The sequence below is a fragment of the Lampetra fluviatilis genome, chromosome 5, assembly GCF_964198595.1.
Source record: "Lampetra fluviatilis chromosome 5, kcLamFluv1.1, whole genome shotgun sequence".
In the NCBI taxonomy this organism is placed as follows: domain Eukaryota; kingdom Metazoa; phylum Chordata; class Hyperoartia; order Petromyzontiformes; family Petromyzontidae; genus Lampetra; species Lampetra fluviatilis.
In genome coordinates, this window is record NC_136279.1 from 1,288,836 (window position 1) to 1,301,097 (window position 12,262).

At 52.4% G+C, this 12,262-nt stretch overlaps 1 protein-coding gene across 3 annotated transcripts in view; it reads right to left on the reverse strand.

The window, feature by feature from the left end:
- Window positions 1-5,752: 5,752 nt before the first annotated feature.
- The window catches only part of LOC144932369 (uncharacterized), a 65,670-nt gene continuing 59,160 nt past the window's right edge, over window positions 5,753-12,262 (reverse strand). For all 3 annotated transcript variants that reach the window (XR_013636901.1, XR_013636900.1, XM_078856343.1), the window contains one exon: window positions 5,753-8,459. The gene's annotated coding sequence lies outside the window, so the exon portion shown is untranslated. The remainder of the gene's footprint in view (window positions 8,460-12,262) is intronic.

The following is a 12,262-nucleotide window of genomic DNA, read 5'->3' on the forward strand; positions in this document are numbered from 1 at the left end:
ATTGGCACGTGGCCTGGAATGATTTACCCCCCCCCCCCTTTACCCGACGAATTGTCTCCATTGCGTGTCGTGATTTATATTCCGTGATTTTGGTTATTTGGTCTAAGTGTAACCATGCACCAGCCATGTAGTTGGTGCTCTTCCTGTTTCACCAGAGGCCTGGGCCAGTGGTGAAACTCCACATTATTGTGGTGGCCGGGGCATGTTTCTCTATTTCACAACCCCTGTTGACTTTCCCACAAAGTGGTAGTCGTTTTACATACCGCGGAGGGATGATGATGACGATGGGCCGAGTGAACCACCAGCCACGATGTGATCTCGCGACCTTCACGATCGCGAGCCGCCCGCTCCGCCTGATCACAATGTGACAAAGCGCCCATTAGCTTTGCACATACCACGTGCGTCTGCCTGTCGGTCATACTCCACACCACTTTACCACCCATCGTATGTATATGTATGTTGGACTTATTTCGCACCGCACGTAGCCAACCGTGCGAATCGGAGCTGCGGGGGAAGGACACCAATCCCATATCCGTGACGGGCCAATCGCGGAGGCAGCGGTTTCTCGATGGGCCAATCGGACGCGCCCAATTAGAAGCCATCTGCTGCTGCTGCACGACAGCATGCACAAGCATACATTGTAAACATAAATGTGTAACATTGTCTGATGATTTTTACATCAAAACAATTCAAATCGCCATCAAGACTCGATTAGTTATGGCCAGCTGGTATGGTCAGCTGTGGTGTTTAAATAAAGGATGGGGGGGGGGTGTAATTATTGTGGAATTTTAAATGCGCAGTACTGTACATTATCGTATGCCCATTTAGGGAAAAGAAAATCCATGATGCGTCTCAGATGCTGTGCACCGTTTTTTCCATACATCTCGATACACATAAATAAAGTTCAGAGTGGTAAAGCGGTGGCAGTGGTTTGCACGCTGGTCCATGAGCTGGTGAGCGTGTGTTTATAATCATGGCCAAGAAACATCTAAACCAGTTCTAAGACCCATTCATGGTGAAGTATGGTCAAACGACCACCATGATTGATGTCGCGTGGGAAGGCCTTGATAAGTACAGGGAGGAGACATCCCACGGACGAAATTGTGCATAACTAAGTGCGAGTTCACAAAAATATAAAAATATATTTAAAAAAATAAACCAGAATCGTCAACGGCGCCATGAAACGAAGCAACCGCATTGCCTGGACGCGCCGCTCCACGCTCCGAGCATTAGCATTGCTCTTCGCCACGGATCTCGTGTCCCAGCCGTGCCATGATATTGGGAACTTCGCAAAGCGCCCGCTGCACTGTCACTCGAGAGCCACTGGCCTATCCTCGGAATGCTGCGCATAGAGAATTCATGCCAGTCGAGTGGTTCCCAAAGAAACAACAAATTTGACGACAATGTTCAGGATACAAAAACGTTGGGGTAGTAGTGGGGTGGGGAGCGGTCATTAACCATCGTGCCAGGGTGATCTTTTGTTGTTTTACGACTGAACCCAGGGAGTCGCGCGCCGTTGATCCGTCAGCAGCGAGTTTCCCCGCTAACCTCTGGTGTGCATCGATGTTTGTCACCGTCATGAATTGGGCGCCATTGAGCCCCTTCAAGGAAGGTGCCTCGTCCCAGCCCCATCGGTCACAATATTTAGCGGCAAAGTCATGGCGCAATGACTAGTCTCTGAACCGCGCGGCCGTTTGTCACGCTAACAAATGAGCGTCGCCGTTTGGTGGCGCGCACTGTTTATTTTGTGATATCGTCATTACGAAAACCACCAGCCGCAAGATAAGTGACCCAACCTCTAAGGTGACCTTTGTGTGCATCTGGCCGAATAATGAAAGTTGCTTTGCTTGTATAGGTGGAATCTATATAGATGTATAATGTGCGTGTAGCGTGTACGTCGCTTGTGTCAGTCCGCTGCTGGATGAGGGCCTCCCCATGCCGTGTGGGTCGTGGGGGTTGTTTGACCGTACTTCGCCGTGCTGGTCAGTTGTGGGTTGGTGCACGGAGGGGGCCGAGGACCGATTCAAACGTCACTCCCCAATGCCGCTGCTGCACAGGTTTTGGCGGTGTTGCTCTGTAACTCCTCTGTTGTATTATTGTTTTGTTGTACCAAGTGCCGGGAGCTTCTTCCATTCAGTCTCTGAAGAAGCTCCTGGCTCGTGGAGGGAAACGTTGGACAATGTGCCGAACGCCACGTGGTTACAGCCAGAAAACGCTACGGGCGAGTGCTTTACCCACCAACTACGTTAGCCGTGTCTGGGAATCAAACTCAGGTCACCGGCTTCAGAGGGGTATATGCTCATCACTGCACCAGTACTCTATCAAGCTATTTCCAAAGGGCAGGCTGTTGCAAGCAGCTGGTTCGTTCACTCGGTGCAGTTGGTGGGTAGACCAGTGGCTCTGGGAACCCGAGGCTCAAGAGCCTGCCCAGAAAGCAGCAATAACTCACCAATCCCCTAAGCGTCACACCACTCGCCACATCCTGATATGCGAGAGTAAGTGTTTACTCACCGACAAGTTATCCTTCATCGTGTGTAGCATTTCCCGTCTCGCCACAAAGTCGGCAAAGATGCCATTTTGCACAATCTGCTGGACCCCTAATGTGCCTCTTCGGCCGCGTCAAGCCACGCTCCTTCGTACGACATCCATTACCCGCGGGGTGTGGGGATATTTTACGTTTACCGAGCGATGCGGATATATGATGGAATAATGTTGCAAGTTATCGCACATCTTTCACCCTATCGTCGTCATCATCATCGTCGGGTACGATCAATCCGCTGCTGGATGCAGGCCTCCCCAAGCCGTCGTCATCACTCACGGATCCGCGATGCAGCAAACCGTTCAGCACCCGCACACGAGCTTATTTCGTCGGTCCAATATCCCCGCAGCAGATGTCTTCTCGAGTGTGTTCCCTTCTTTGGCTGCCACTCCGACAGTAGTCTTAGACCGGACAGCCATCGTCCGTTGCGGTGTCGAGGTGACCTGCCAAAGTTCCCTGTGGCTGTCCTTTAGCCCATCAGAAGGGTAGCTCCCAGATTTGTTAAGGAGCATCTGCTGAGCTCCTGGCCTCCAGCAGCCCCTCTGAAATTCCAGGTGGTGGAAATTCCACATTCCTGTGGTGGGTGGGCAAGTCTACCCATAAGCCAACTACTGGTGACAGGATGTCAACTCGCAACCTTCCGATTGCGAGCCGCTCGCCCTGCCGCTGAGCCACCTGGCTGGCCGGTAAACATGTAACATTCATAGAACTGTTTGCTTATAATTTGGATAAATTACAAGTAATGATTCTTAAGCGCAAGGTTTGATGCTTGTGTACCACGAGTCTAAGAATCAATTTAACCTGTTCATTGTTACATGCGTACTACACCACTTGCATCCGTACTAATCACTTGTGGCCATAAAACAATAAAATCAATGGAATGGCAGTTAAATAATTTCCCAGTGAAGATGTTAATAATTGCAGAATGCACACCGATATTTATTGATTAACTTTATCTAGATGAACACAAATCCGATGTATTATTGTTTCTGTTCATGAAAGTAAAACGGCCTTGGGACAGGACACATCGGGGACGATGGCTGATGGACGAAGACTGGTGGTGGCATGGCACCCAAAGGAGAGAACGCGCCAGAGAGCAGGGCAGCTGCGGAGGTGTAGCGATGAGTTCAGCTCGTGGACACGATGTGCATGGGTTGTGCAGGATCAACACGGAGTATGGATTGCAGGACCGTAAGGGATGACGATGGTATCGGGAGGCCTTCACCCTGCAGTGGATTGACCATGGCTGATGATGTCGATGTTTTAGGAGAAGGTGACGTTACACGTATGCACACTCGTTACAGAATTGTGCTTTCCTGCACATGGGGATACCAACCAAACTTATTACTCATTCCATGAATTATCCTGAAAAAGTGGGACATTAAAATAAATAACCTGCCTGAAATCATAAGCTGAGCAGTTTATTGGTACACCTGGTTTTGGTAAATTATCTTTATTTTCTAGATTTATATTAAGACATTCCACCTGAATGACCCCTCGAGACGGAACATCTCGATTGCAACAGCGTCCAGGAGTGCCAACTTAGGCGCGTGCGCCTAGACCCGACACGCAGTGACACGTCTTGACCACGTCATGACCACGTGGCGTTCGTTTGGAGGGGATGCCTTCACCAGGAGTATGAGCTCACTCGCGCCGAGGCAGTCGGCGTGCGGTGCCGCTACCGCGTCGTGAGTAACGGTCGCCGTGTTCGTCGCTCGTGTTAATTTGTCTCCGGGATCTCCCATCTGCACCTCGGGTCGTTAACATTCATCACCCAACTCCGTTGTAGTGTTGGCCGCGGTATGCTTGCCCACTCTCGAGTGGAACGCCCCTTGGGATTGTATATTTTAATGGCGGCAACGTCGATATGGGTGGAGCGGTGGTGCAACAGTGGTTCGGGCCCTGCGCTATGGACCCTGCAATGCCAGTTCAAGTCCTGGCCACAACTAACATCGGCGGCAAGTGATATAACCAGTTCCGCCCTCTCTCTCCCCCCACCCCCTACACCGATCCACAATAACCGGCGTGGTAAATTATAATCAAAACCCCGTGACTGACATTGTGTGAGAAGGCTTTCATCCGTTGGTGGATTGAGAATGTCTGAAATGCATGATTTAATATCGTTATAATAATGTGGCAGTGCCTTTTATATACCCAGGAGAGACTCGGGGAGTCTCAGGACTCGTTTCAAGTAACCAGGCTCAAAAGCTGCTGCTTAGTCTCCGAGGTCTGCGATTGGGCGCATGGCAGGGCGGTTCACGCAGACCAGACGGGCGCGCTGTGTCCGCACAATTCATGGTCGCGATGGGTGTTTAATAGCGGCCGCCCACGTCGCCACGTGTAGCCAGGATTCACGGTGTCCCTCCGCATGCCTGCCAGTGGAGCCCTGGTTGTAGCTGTGGAATCTGGATTACTGGTTTTGATTATTTTTTATAGCAATTTTTTCGTATAAATGCCTCCGTTTTGCGAGCGCTTCAATGGCGGCATTCATTTCTACCGAATCAAATACCTCGTGCTAAGTTTACAGAGCAAGGCAACGGCGGTATTTGATACTCATTTAGTTTTTGTCTTCGTGGAATCTGAGTAATACGTGGTCTATAGCATGCTAAAAAAACTTCTAAATCCATCGGGCTCATGTGGTTGTTTGGCCTTTAAATTTCCCAATATTCGATTCTCTTTGATCTTCGTGAACAATTTTTATATTCCTGATGAGAGACTAATGGGTCTGTAATTTTTAAAATCTACTTTGCTTTTCTTTTTGAATCGGAAAACATTATTGCGGAATCATTTCGCATTTGAACTATTTCATTTCTGCGTAAACATTTAGTAAATAGGTCCAGCGACATTATAAGATGTCTTCTGAGAACTGGTTTGGAGAAATGATAGAGTAAAGATAAATGGAGAGCGTATTTACCCCCTCCGATCCGATGGATATACGAACCATGGGAATCGATTAGAGGACTTTACAAAGGAGGCCAGAGAGGTTTTTTCTAACGATGAAGTAAACTAACATCATGATGCATGAGAACATACTCTTTGGAGGGACACAACTGCAAAACACATCGGAGTATGTACGTACGGTATACCGAAACACATGATTCATGGCAGACCGGTATCAAAAGTGCTCAAACAAACAGGTGAGAGTGCAGGTTTGCATCTTTTTATTTTATTAAAAAATTTAATCTTTAACAGAGGAATTAGCAATCAGTGGGCACTACGACCTGCTGTGATGTGTCAATTATAAACATGGACCCAGTGGCAAAAAAAAATGAAAACAATGACCAAATGCACAAAGAACAACGGACAGATGCATGCAGGGGATTACACCGAGTGACAGAAACAGAAACACGTGTATCGGAGGACACATGTAAATGAGAGATATCGTATTGACCGCCGTGAGAGAGAGTAGGCGTTGGCAGGACACACACCGCGAGAAGGAACGATATCTGATGGATTAGCCCGGTGATGGAACGGCAGCCAGAGGACAAAACACACCGAGATCGAGTGACGAGATGGTGTGCGGGAATGAGATGGATTGTGGCACAACGAGACCGTTACGGGGAGGCCTTCATCCGGCAGTGAGTAAACCAGCGCTGACGATGATGAGGATGCCACAGGCTTCCAAACTCGAGTGGAGACCTTGGCACCAAGCTGGAGTTTCAGCTACCGCGATGGCTATTGTTGTTTTTTCCTTAACCGGCTTGGGGTGAGAGGATAAATAAGTAATATTAAAAAAAATATTTTTTTTAAACACGCTTTAATGAAATGTACCGTACGAGTAATGGCAGAACTCCACGACTCCAGGAAGTGGCCCCGAAGCTTGCCATAACGTAAGGGGCCGTGGTGATTTACAGCCAACGTCAGTTGAGCGTGCACAATTATATCCAAGCCGAAACATAACATATAGTATTGTCATCAGTATGACATACGTATACGACATTGGGAAGTGGGTTAAAATTGAGTTACAAGATTTGAGGATACGACAACAGACAGAGTTGATGATACAACAGACAGAGTGAGTTAAATAAAAGCGTGTAAAAAGCATTGCTCCTGGGGTTGATAAAATTAGTACCGCTTAGTGTGCAAGCTAATAGTGGTTGTCCTATGGAGAGACTCGCCCTTGCAATAGGAACGTGGAATTTCCACCACTGGCTCTGCAGGGCTGTAAACAGGAGATGAGCGCCAATGGCCTCATTGTGCTGAGCTGTAAGCTGAGCATCACTTCGACTCCTCGTTCGTTCTTCGATCCCACACACAGAACAGAAAGTACTGTGATGAAGTCCACTTGGCTGATGGTATTAGTGAAAGAGCAAAACTACTCGACAGCTGGGTTTGTTGAGAATATACATTCAAATGTGCATGTCAAAAAGTCCAAAAGATCTGCTGCTCAAACGAGCATGCAGTCGGTGTGCATCTCCTGTTTACAGGCCTGAGCCAGTTGTAGTTAATTCCACATTCCTATGGTGGGGGAAAGTTTATCTATAGGACAACCACTGTTGATCTCGCCAAAAAGTGGTACTACTTTATACGACCCTGGACGGATGATGGGCCAAGTCAACCCCAAGCGGGATATGAACGCGCAACTTTCCGATTGCGATCCACTCGCTCTTCCGCTGAGCCACCGGCAGCAGAGCGAGCGCAAGGGATTTGGTAATCGCAGGCTAATGTCTTCGAACGGTGCTTATCCGAACACACAGGTGCCGCGAACGCTCCAGTCGCAGAGCACCGGGGCGGTGCGGAGCAGCACATCGCTCCGTAACGACACGCTTCCCACTTTTATGGAACTTCAAACGGGAGCGAGCCTCCGCGCTCAACGCAATATGAAAAGGGGCCACCCTCCGTCGGCCCGAGACGGGCGCGCATCGACTCCCGAGCGAGGGGCCGCTCGAGACTCGACTTGCATCGATGATCGTTCTCGTCAATGGGACGACGTCGGTCGTGTCACGCCGCTGCTTTGTCCCGTCGCGCCGCTGCCGCGAGACTCTTCCCTTTCGTTTCTTTCCAGCCGAGCGTCCGGGAAACCGCGTGGGGAGGGACTTTGAAAGGCGACGGATTCGTCCCCGTCATGTGGACTGCAAGTGGGTTGGAGGTTCCGCTGGGCTCCGCGCGACGTGGTTGGTGAGCGCCTGCACGGAATCCTGCACAGTCGACAGCAGCCCCATGGCGGGGGGCAACGGGGGGACCCCCCCCCCCTCCGCCATGCCCACCTCGCTGCTGAACTCTTTGCCCCTCCTTTCTAAATTTCTTACGTTCAAAATAGATGAAATTAATTTTCTGCTACTTAAATGAGGCATCGGTGCTCGTCCTCTTTACAGCCCTGAGCCAGCGATGGAAATTCCCCATTCCTATGGCGGGGGTGGATTTCTCCATAGAAACGACCGCTGTTCATTTCCCCAACACGGCGGTGCCAATTTTATCGACCCCGGAAAGATGATTGGGCGAGTCGACCCACAACCACGATTTAAAGTGGCAGCCTTGTGAGTGTGCGAGCGCGAGCCGCCGGCTCTACAGACATCGACGGTCAAGCGGAAACTTGCTGCTGCGGGATGTAGAGCCAGCGGCAATTCCGCATGTTTCTTTCTGATGTGCATCAGGGTGGGGGGGGGGGCTGGGAGCTCGCGAAGGCCGCACGACAGGCAGACGCAGCTCATCGCACTCCTCCGGTGTAACGAAAGGAAATGTAAAACTAAGATTCTGATGCTCGTTCCGTTTTGCGTTCCAAAGTTTGTTTAGCGTCGACTGTGCCGTGCTCCTCCCCCACCACCCCCCAAATCTCAACAAGTTCTTGCCACAGTGCCGGTAGACGCAGCGACCCAGTCGTAGGTGCGGGCACGGGGGGGGGGGCACGGGGACGACTGCCCCCTCCCTGAGACTCTCCCTTGGGATGAGGGCCACCGAGTCTCTCGGTGGCTCTCACCTGCTGTGGAATAACATAGATCAATAACAGAGATGATTATCAATATCCGAGATCTATAATACATATTGTGAACGTGGGGTAAGTCATGTGCCCCCTAAATTATTCACGTCCATGGGTCCCCTTGGCTACTTGCCCTTCCCACAAACTCTCAAATGGGTCCGGTGACCCCCCAGTTGATCAATTCTGCACCCTAATTGACTATCGGGACATTTTTGTTGATAAGGCATCAAAATACAAAACGGTCCTTAATCCAGCAGTGGGCTTGATCTCGGCAGATGTTGATGACGAAATACAAGAGGCATCTTATTATTCTGTGCCAAGTAGGAATGCATTGAATGAGTAGCAGACTCTTTACACATTCATCCATTTGAAGTGTCGATATTAAATAAACGCGAAGACGTGGAAGTGGGATGCGGGGGCAGCGTGATCGGGGTTGCATTAACGTCTCGCGTGATAATCCCGCTGGAGATGCCTCGTCTCCGATGCGCTCTCTCTGTCTCTATCTCGCCTCTTGTTTACTTATTCACTCGCGGCGTTTCCGCTCGAATGTAAAAAATAACGATGTTGGAGATTCCACCACCACCTCTGGCCAGCGACCACCCAACCCAACACCTCCCCCCACCTGTGAGACAAAACTACATTCAGAACTGATTCACTGCTCAAATGAGCAGCGCCCCCTCTACCCCGCTCACTGCCCTGAGCCGTGCGAGACGCAAATTCCACGTGGCGATGGAGGGGGACGGGGGAGCCTCGGTCCCTCCGTAGGACAACCGCTGTTAGCCGGCGGTGGCACTCGTTTTATCCACCCGCGGCGTGGGCGGGGACGATGATGGGCCGAGTGACACCGCGGCCTCTGTGTAGGACGGATGTCGACACAGACATTGCCGCGAAGTGAATACATTGTCTTGTCTAACACGTGTCTCTGTCTAACACGTGTTATTGCCAGGCCGTCACTGTATGATGCATTGCACTGTACACGCCGGATCGGCGTGGCGCAGACGCGGGGAGGGGGCAGGGTGGAAGGGAGGAAGGGGAGGGGGAGGAAAGGGGACAGGGGGGAGGTAAGGGGACAGGGGGGAGGGAGGGGTCTTTGGCAGCCCCCATGGTGGTGGTGGTGGAGCGAGGCCCCTGCCCGCTGCTGCAGCAGCGAGGGGTGGCCGCGGCGCGAGCTGACGCCGTTCTGTCGTACCACCATCATCGTCATCGTCGTCGTTGTTATTAAACGAGGAGATAGCGGTGAATTAACGGCGCAAGTATCGCAAAACATTATTAATATATACAAAACAATAACGATGATGAAAGTATGAATTGCCGCACGATTTCGAGTAAGATTTGTTTCGCGACCCTGTTCGTCTCCCCCCCCCCCCGCTTGACCAGACAGGCGGCGGCGGTGGTGGTACATTCTGTCTGGTGACACACTTCGCAGTGGTACAGCCCGTCTCGTGTCGCTCCAACCCGCCTGTGGCTGCAGTCCCGCCCCCTCTCCTCCTCCTCCCCCCCGCTCTCTCGCCCGTCCCACCCGTCACGTCGTCCACGCGTTGCGCCTGCGCCCTTGTTTGTGGCTACTTAAGCGCACGTCAGCCGCCAATGACATCCCCGACCATGACCCCTGCCGAGGCTCTCGATGAGCCAACGGAGTAGCCGGGCACATTTTGAACGCCGACGGACGGAGGACGGAGGACGGAGGAAGGACGCGGCACGGCTTTAGTCGTGGGAAATCGGACGTGGCGGAGCCGAACGGAATTGGGGCTGTCGCTCCCGCACGCATATTTCCAGGAAAAAGCAGCAAAAAGCCCACGGTGCCTCGAGAGCGACGCTAATGCCCGATGTGGATTTGAAGTCGTGCGCGCCACCGTTCGTGGTTGCGCGCCGTCCCCGAAGCCACTTGGCTGGGTTACGAGTGCAGCCACGGCGGCCGCTTCACGCCGGGGTCGTCTCCCCCGGTTTAAATGGCTTCGTTGTGATGCAGCGTGGTTCCGCAGCGCTACCGCCATCATTAATTCACGTGGGGAGGCCGCCCCGACAGCTGGTTACTTACATAACCAGAATGGATTCGGCCATAGATCAAAGTGTTCTTCACACGGGGGAAAAGGCAGCCTGCTGAAAGTCCACCTATTATTAAGAAAATGCATGCATGCCGGCTGAATGTATTACACACAAAGATATGCTTTCATGGCCCCATTGCTTTTTTTTTAAATCAAAAGCTGACCGACAATGCAAGTCACGAGCGCTGTGCGCTCGAGAGAAACTAGAGCGCAGAGCCGAGAGCGAGGCGGGTTCACGCTACGGCGACGACGATGGCGGTGGTGGCGATGATGGTGGTGGTGGTGGCGGCGGTGGTGGCGATGGTGGTGGTGATGGCGGTGGTGGCGATGGTGGTGGTGGTGGTGGTGGCGATGGTGGTGGTGCCACCGAACGTGGTGGCAGTTTGCGGCGATGTTTTACAGCCAAAATGGTAATTATAACCACTCCCGCGAAGGCGCTGGCGGGTGATAATGGTGGATAATTGCGACGGCTCAGACGACAGCGACCACGAGGGTGGCGCTCCCCTTCACGTGGCACGCGCGATGGCAGTCGAGTTTCGCCGAGCGGAGATGTTCGACGGCGCCTGCTCTCGATCCGCCGTCTGCCCAGTGGCGCTGGCGCGCGCCGCTTTATAATTGAGAAACCCTCGCGACCTGCTCGGACCGGAGCCTTCGCGAAAACCACAGCGGCGGTTTGGCAAACGCCGTCGAAGGGCTGAATTAGCGGAGCACGTGAGTCTCGCCCGGCTGCAGCAGCACGCTACCCACACCAGGGTGGCAGCCAGTTAGCGGGCATGGCGGGGGTGGGGGGGGTCCTGCAGACTGTGCCACCCGATCAGGCCGCACGTGCGTGTGATGAAGCTGGCGCAGTGGCACGGGCGGAGCGCTCGCTGCCGACAGGAGACGGTGCCGCACGGACGGTTCGGACGTACTTTGCTGTGCGTGCAGTGTCCGGCTGGAGTAGGTTCATAAGCAGCTCGGTGACCTTTGCTGGATTTGAGCCGCACGTCACGGCGAGCTCATGGCGTGCAGCGGATCGTGCGCTGCGTCACGAAACCCGGCGACCCGGGTTCGATTCCCGTCCTCGGCGGACATCGGTGGCGAGTCAAATCCCAACCGGCCCTGGACGTGCCCCCTCTACTCAGAAACCCGCATTGCCCAGCGCGGTGAAGTATGGTCAAGCAACAACCATGGCCGACAGCGTACGGGGGCAGGCCATCACCATCCAGCAGTGGATTGAAAAAAGCCTGAAGCACACGTACACGTGTGTATATATTAAAGAAACCGCATGACATGCATTGGAAATAATTTAAAGAGAATGGATTTTATTGGAGAGGGGGTGGATTGCTGGAGGCTAGAGAGGGAAATGAGACGATGATAAGGTAAAGGTGTAAATGAAGGCACTTCACTGGCAGAGAGTCGAACGGAGGGGGCTCTGAGGCTGCACGTGAACATGGGGAGGGAGTGAAGGTTGCGTTCCACCAGGGGGAGGGAAGTCCAGGCAAGGAGCGACCTCCTTCCGCCTTGTGAGATCACCGTTCGCACAGCCCTCGCCTCACGATTGGACCTCGTTTACAGAAGCTAAGGGCCGAGCGCGACTGGTGAACGTTTATAAGGGAGACTTACCGAGCCTCGGTGTTTATAAGAACATTTTTTTGACTTTGACTGGTGTCAATTTTCACATTTGAAGTGTTAACAACGGTGCCGCTACATAACGGCCTAGCAGTGCAAGTGAGGTCCCGAGATCTGCGATGTTCATTTTGCACGAGACCGCAACAATTC